Source organism: Neophocaena asiaeorientalis, unplaced genomic scaffold (genome assembly GCF_003031525.2).
Source record: "Neophocaena asiaeorientalis asiaeorientalis breed wild unplaced genomic scaffold, Neophocaena_asiaeorientalis_V1.1 scaffold130, whole genome shotgun sequence".
NCBI classification, from domain to species: Eukaryota; Metazoa; Chordata; class Mammalia; order Artiodactyla; family Phocoenidae; genus Neophocaena; species Neophocaena asiaeorientalis.
The window spans coordinates 8,899,553-8,906,962 of record NW_020173397.1 but is presented as its reverse complement, the minus strand read 5'-3'; positions in this window follow the sequence as shown (position 1 = coordinate 8,906,962).

The window sequence follows — 7,410 nt, the reverse complement described above, 5'->3', positions numbered from 1 at the left end:
CTACTCCTCACTCAGGCCCTACCAAATGTCCCCAAGATTGTCACCCCTGAGAGGCTCTGGGACATAGCTGGGCTTCCCTGGAGAAGGTGACACTGCAGGACTGCGGTTGGTGCTCGACAGGGTCCAGACCCCAGGTGTCATAGGCTGGACAGTGGCCGCCAAAGAGATAAATCCAAGTCCTAACCCCCGGAACCTTGGCGGAAAGGGTGTTTGCAGACGTAAGGAAGGATCTCAAGATGGGATCACCCCAGATTACGAGGGTAGGTCCTAAATCCCATGGCAAGTATCCTTTTCAGAGACAGCAGAGAGGAAAACACACACACACAGGAGAAGGTCATGTGAAGACAGAGGCCGGGATTGGAGTGCCGTGGCCACGTGCCCCAGAAGCTGAAAGAGGTGAGGACGCATCCTCCCCTGAACCTTCAAAGGGAGTGTGGCCCTGCCTACACCTTGATGTCAGACACCCAGCCCCCAGCACTGTGAGAAAATACATTTCGGTGGCTGTAAGCCAGCCAGGTTGTGGTTAATTGGTTAAGACAGCCACAGGAAACAAATACACCTGGGAGAGGCGGGCCCACTTCTGGCTTCAGCCCACAAAGAATCACAGAGTATTTTGCTAGAAGGGACATGGGGTCTGAGTCATCCAGCACCGCTTGACTCCAGGCAGCCAGTCTCCACCTGACCGCTCTTTCCACCTCCACACACACGCTGCCGCTCATCCCTAATAATATTTATCTTCAAACCGACCTAAGATTGTCCTACTCAGATGGATTTCCAGAGAGAACTTGAGCTCTGAGTGGGGAGAACCAGAACCGCTGGCCACGTATTCGTTCTACCCTGTTACTCCCTGATTCAGTCACCAAAACATTCATGAAGCGCTGACTGTGTCTTGGGCGGTGTTCAAGGCTTTGGAAACACAGCAGGGATGAAGCAGACAGGAACCGCTCTCCTGTCGAACTGGCTTTCTCCTGTGGAAGGGGCAGGTGGGGATCATTACCCCAAGGAATACCAAGCTGCTGAAATTAAAAACCTTCACTGGCATGTGCCCTAAAATTGTCAGTGACCCCTGCGTGGGCACGTGCTGCCGAAGTCCCACACCTTCCCTCTCAGGGAAGGAGCTGAGGGGGGTGTGGGGGGCAGGGCGGTGACGGAGAACAGGGTCCGGACTCTGGGTGTGCGCTTCCTGGCTCTAGAAGAGCCTTGAGAGCCTCCACCTTCCCTCCACCGAAGCAGGACTTCCCAGGCTCCCTAGTTCCCCCGTCTCTAAGAGCCTGTGGTTCTGGAGAGGGAGAGGCCTCCCCCCAGGCACAGAGCCAGGGCGGGTCTGTGGGGCTGGGACAGCAGCATTTCCAAGGTGCTGAGCCCTCTGGGCCAGGAGGACGGGCCGGGAGGACGGGCGAGAGGGAGGTTCTCAGAGCCCGTGCCAGCCCCATCCTCCCACAGGCGACGGGAAGGGCTGTCGTGTGACTTGCGGGATCTGCGGACAAACAAGCCGTGAGGCTGGACGCTGGCCCAGGGAGGACAGGAAGCCTACTTCTGAATCCTCTGGTTTTGACAACATCGACCATTCACTGAGGACCTACAACTTGACCAACCCAGACAACCTGTATTATACAGTTGAGTGGCACAACCACCACCAAACTATTACTAGTCCCATTTTACAGAGAAGGAGGCCGAGGCTCAACGAGGCCACGCAGCTCTCAGCGGCAAGGCTAGGATCTGAACCCAGGGCTGCTCTTAGCCATCTCACTCTACCACATTTAGCTCTAGTTCTGAACTAGTAAGGTGTTTTCAGTTGCAAGGGACAATGGTCCAATTCAAAATGGCTTAAGCCCACTTCCATTCCCCAGAAGAATTTATTGTAGAGTTTAGGGCTTTCAGGCACAGCTGGATCCAGATGCTCAAACGGTGTTCTCGCAATTCTGTCTCATCCTTTGGCCTTCTTTTCCTCGGTGTTAGCTTTACCTTACAGTACCAGAGGTACAAAGATGACTACCCAAGACTTCAGTCTTCTACTCTACTTCACGGAATCTCTGGAAACATGACACTCTGTTCTAAATAGTTCTAGCACAAGTACTGAGTATCAGTCTCATTGACCCAGCTTGGGTCACATGACCAGCCCAGAACCAATCATTTGGTTAAGGGGATGCAGTGTTCCCACTGGCCAGAAATGGATCAGGTGTCCACCCCTGAAGTTGGCAGGTGAGGACAGTATCCCTACCCCCAAATCACAGAGACTGAGAATGAGGCAAGTGACTCACCAAAGCACAATCGAGAACCACTTACTAGCAGAATGGATTCTTGGCAAGTAGAACCAACAGACATCCACTATAGTCTCTCTGTTTCCTCCTTCAGCCTCTGGTAAATTTCCTTTGGGAAATCTCCAGCCTTATCCTCATAGAAAGAAGAGGCAAAGCCTTTGCCCACTGCAGCAAGGCGAGATGGCCTTGGTGTCAGTCGCCTTTGAATGGCAGATGGGATTGGTAGAAGAAGTGCACTGTGCATCTCCCTGCATTGATGGTGTGTGCGGCCATTTGACTGCCTTTGGTCAGCACAGTGTAAGTGAGCGTGTGTGAGGAGAGGTTTTAAATGTCTTTGCTTCATTTCACTTGGTCTTCTGTGCTTCTGCCAGTTACCATGAGACATCCTCTGGGTAACCACTTATTCCGGAACAAAGAAACACCTGGAACATACCTGACAATAGACCCGGGGCCTAAAGCAGAGCTACCCCGGAAGGCCACAGACCCAAGAGCAAGATCCATGTGTGGCTATTGCTGTAAGCTCCTGAGATTTGAAGGGAGTTGTTTGTCATGCAGCATTATCATAGCAAAATCTGACTATCACACTTTGAAAGTTTAGGAGGTTTTATGTTGAGGGAGACCACTATTCTTTGAAGTAAACAGTTTTTCAGGGCCTTAGTACTCTGGGCTGTAGCCAGTCTGTATTCTGCCAAGATGCCCTGGGAACCCAGAAAGGCACAGCCACCAGATTTTAACACAATATCATATTTCAACTGGCACAAAGGCCAGAAAGAGTTTCAGCATCTTTTTTGGAGCCCTGCAGCTGCCCTACCCTCCCTCCAGGGTCTCTGCATGACCTTGGACAAGTCACTTGCCCTCTCTTAGCCTTAACTGTCTAATCTGTAAATGGGAATAAGACTAACCCTTGGCTTTGGAGGGGAGCTGATCAAGAGGATATATATAAAGCACAGTTCCTGGTGCAGAGAGATAGCTCAGTAAACGTTAGCTTTCTATTTACTTTATTTTTAAATTACAACAGGAGTAAAGATGCTTTTGAATGTTGAGTCTGCTCCTCTGAGCCTTGGGAACATCATGAAATAAGCATGTCTGCGCCCCTAACAAGAAGCCCCCTGTGCCTGAAACCTGGCACAAGAAGAATCTAGAACATGACGAGGCAGGTTTTTCTCTTTTTGTTTTAGTTCCTTGAAATCACACAGTCTATTTATTTTGATCATTCATCACACAAATAAAAATAAAACAAATCCTTGAGAACAGCGACAGCATTTGCTGCGACTCTGATCCATGAGAAAGAGCCACGCCAGGAGGAGAAGCCACAATTCCTTTCCTTTCAGTGGGAAAACATTGCGCTCCCACGCTTCCTTTCCAACAGAAATTTCCCGTGAGGTGGGATTTTCATGCAACTGACAGACCGGCCTGGGTCCAGCCCTCTTCAGGCTCCGCCTCTGGGGGCCTCCTGTCCCCAGCCCTGCAGTGTGAGCCTTGGAATGCAGGTGGCGAAGTGGTGGTAGCTCAGCACGAGCTAATTCAGGGCTCGCCGGGTGCTCGGTGTGCAGGCTCACTTGTTCTCACCACATCCTGCCGGGCTGCTGCACATCTTATCCCAGAGGAGGAAACTGAGACTCAGAGATTTTAAGTCATGTGCCCACATCCCACAGAAAGCCAGGGGCAGTTCCAGGACTTGAACTCAGCCCTGATTCCGAAGCTTATGCCCCAAATCCCTATTTTAGGCTGCACTGCCTGGTCCTGGGTGTATGGTCCTGGCCCTCTTTGGGGAGGGATGTAGCCAAAGCTGCAGCTCCTCCAAGCCCCTGGCTGGCCACATCCAGGAAGGGCACCCTCCAAGCTACAGCCTTGTGCCCTCAGAGCAAAACGCCCACCCCGGGCTTCTGTGGCAGTCGGCCTTCTCCACTGCAAAGAGCCCTGGAATAAGGGGCTGCATACCCACTTCCCATTCTTGGAACGACCGCTTCCCAGCTGTGTTGCTCAGGAACTCACTAACCTCCCCGAGCCTCAGTTTCCCCATCTGTAAAAGTTTCCCCACCACACACTTGGCTCAGTGGTTTCCAAACTCTTTCAGGCAAGGACAGCACGAGTGAACGGGCACGCAGACCCCCACATGAAAAGCCGATGAAAGAGCGGCTGTTGCAGATAATAGAGGCCTGGGTCTTGGCGCCCCTCAGTCTCCAGGGGAGCTGTCTGCACTCGACTATCCCAGCTCAGCTCTGTGGCTCCATCCAGCTCTGCCATTCTGTGTTTCTCAGGTCCTGACACATGCCCCCACAAGAAAGATTTTTCTTATCAGATGTGTTCATCAAGACAGTTTTGCAAGTGACACAAACGATTCAAACCAAGTTGAGCAAAAAGAGAAACGTAGGGGCAGGGTCCCTAGAATTCCTCTTCGGCTTTCTTAAACTTGGCCCTCTCTTCCTTAAAGGCTTCTTGGCTTTCCACAGTCCCAGGGAAATTATGAGTGCCTTCCTTTGGCCTGTAATTCCCTGAGCAACCTGGCCCCTGGTTTTCACTCCAACCTCATTTTGAGGCTCCGTCTCCCTCCTCCGGGCCTTTGCACATGCTGTGCCCACCAAGAACTTCCCCAGATTCTTCCATAGCTGACCCATTCTCACCATGCAGGCTTCAGCTCAAATATCACCTCTTCAGAGAGGCCTTTCCTGTCCACTCCAACTTAGGTAGCCCCTCACCTCTCCCATCACCTCGCCTGGCTGCATTTCCTTATCACAGTCTGGAAGGACCTTATTATCTGTGTGCTCCCGTGCTTGTTGTCTATCTCCGCATTAGAACGTCCACTGGATAAGGCTCTGCATTGTTTACTGCGGTATCCCTGACAACCAGCACTGTTCTTGCCCTGGACAAGTACTCCATAAATAGCTGTGGAATAAGCGAGTGCACGGTTGACAATAACTTCACGCTTTACGGAGTCTAGACTCCTCTGTCTGAAACGCAACAGCTCACCACCGAGCAGACCCTCTTGCTCCTCTCAGAGGGAAGCCACCCCCCGCCCCCACCAGCGTTGCAAGCCAGTCCCTCCTTGGTTCCTCCCCCCCACGCCCACCCCCCCATCCCCACGTCCTGCGAACTCTACCCCTGACCTTTCAAAGCCGACCACCTCTCCCTGTCTCTACCACCACCCTCCAGGCCCAGCTCCCGTCTCTCTCCTCGGGGCGCCTGCTGCAGCTTGCCAGGACCTCTCGTGGAACCTCTTCTTGCCCCAGTCCAACCTGATCCTCTCAGCACAACGTTGATTCTGTCAACCTCTGCTGAAAAACTACCAAGAGCATCAGCCGGGACACAAGGAGGACGCTCAGCTGCCTTCCCGTGGGCCACAGGCTCTGCAGGCCTGCCCTGTGTGCCCACCTGTGCCGTCCTGCCCCTCTCTTTCTGTTCCAGCCCCAGGTTCCCTGGGACCCCCAGCTGAACAGAACACTCACCAGTGTTGGTTCCCACACTTCTCCTGGGGCTACTGGATCCAGTCTGCCCTCCTCTAAGCGATCCAGTCTGCCCTCCTCTAAGCTCTTCGGGGCAGGTACCTTGCCTGGCTTTCCGGGCTCAGCCCAGCCCCATTTCTGGCCTTAGGGCTGCTTAATAAGTATCGGTAAGTGCATGGATGAATCAATGCGGTTGAGTACCTACTATGTGTCAGACATGAAGCGAAAAATGTAAATACGGTATTTCATTTTCTCAGGAATCTTTTTTTTTTTTTTGGTCACGCCACATGGCTTGTGGGATCTTAGCTCCCCGACCAGGGATCGAGCCCAGGCCCTGGCTGTGAAAGCACCAAGTCCTAACCGATGGACTGCCAAGGAATTCCCTGAGCAATCTTTCAAAGTAAGCACTGTTATGTTCGATCAAACACATGATTGAATGAATGAACGAACGAACGAACTTCTAAATGAGGGCAGGGGCACAAAACCCAAAAGCGTACAGAAGCCAGGAGGGAATGCACTTAGTGAGAGGCACCCAGTAAGAGGCACCAGTGGATAGACAGGGCCACGGCAAATGAAGCACCATGGCGTCCTTAGGAGTTGAACTGTGTCCGCTCAAAATTCATGTGTTGAATTGTACCCCCAGGACCTCAGAATGTGACCTTATTAGGAAACAGAGTCCTTGCAGATGATGGAGTTAAAATGAAGTTGTTAGGGTGGTCCTAACCCAGTGTGACTGGTGTCTTTATAAAAAGGGGGAATTTGGACACAGAGGGACTGACACACATTGAGGGAAGATGATACAAAGGGACACTGGGAGAAGACGGCCACCTGCAAGGCAAGGAGACAGGCTGGGAACAGGCCCTTCCCTCACAGACCTTAGAGGAAACGCTGTCAATACCTTGACCTTGGTTTTGCAACCCCGAGGAACTGGGAGATTTCTGTTGTTGATCCACCCGGTCTGGGGTACTTTATTACGGCAGCCCCAGCAAAGCTAATACAGCACAAATGACATCCACATGCAGCAACCCTTTTCAACTCCTGGGGGCCCAATAAGACGTGTCTGGAGGTCGCATTCTGCCCAGGAGGGCACAGGTGGCAACTCCTACAGCCTGTCGGGTCCCCAGAGCACACTGTCCCCAGGGAATCGGCTCCGGGGGGGAAACTGAGGTCAAATGGGAGTTCAATTATGGCTTGGAGACAAGTCCCCGAGGTCACAGATGAAATGAGGCCAGACGCCGCAACCGGGCCCCAGCCTCCAGAAGCCGTGCGGACACTCCCACACAGAGCCAGGCCAGGCCCAACCTGCTTTGTAAAGTACAGGAGAAAACCCGAATTAAAGGGAAGAGACAGACTGGATCAGAGACGTGCCTCTCGACCAGTACCCCCAGCATACGGTAATCGATACTCTATAAAGCACGCTGGAACTTCTGTTTACAAGTATCTGTTAATTATTAAAATCGAATCTATTTTTTCTCCCCTCCATTTAGTTGAGAAATCTCACATTACACAGAAAGGTTAATTACACACCGACTTCCAAGAACCCTTTGTTGGAAGCTTCTGTTTCATTTTCTCCAAGATGAATCCTTGAACTCCACGTTTGGGAATGTAGACGCAGGCCAGCTTAGTGAAATCGTTTCCTCACTCTAGCAGCCCCCAGCTGTAGCCAACCTCTCAGATGGCCTGATGCAGCTGGGATTAACCAGAAA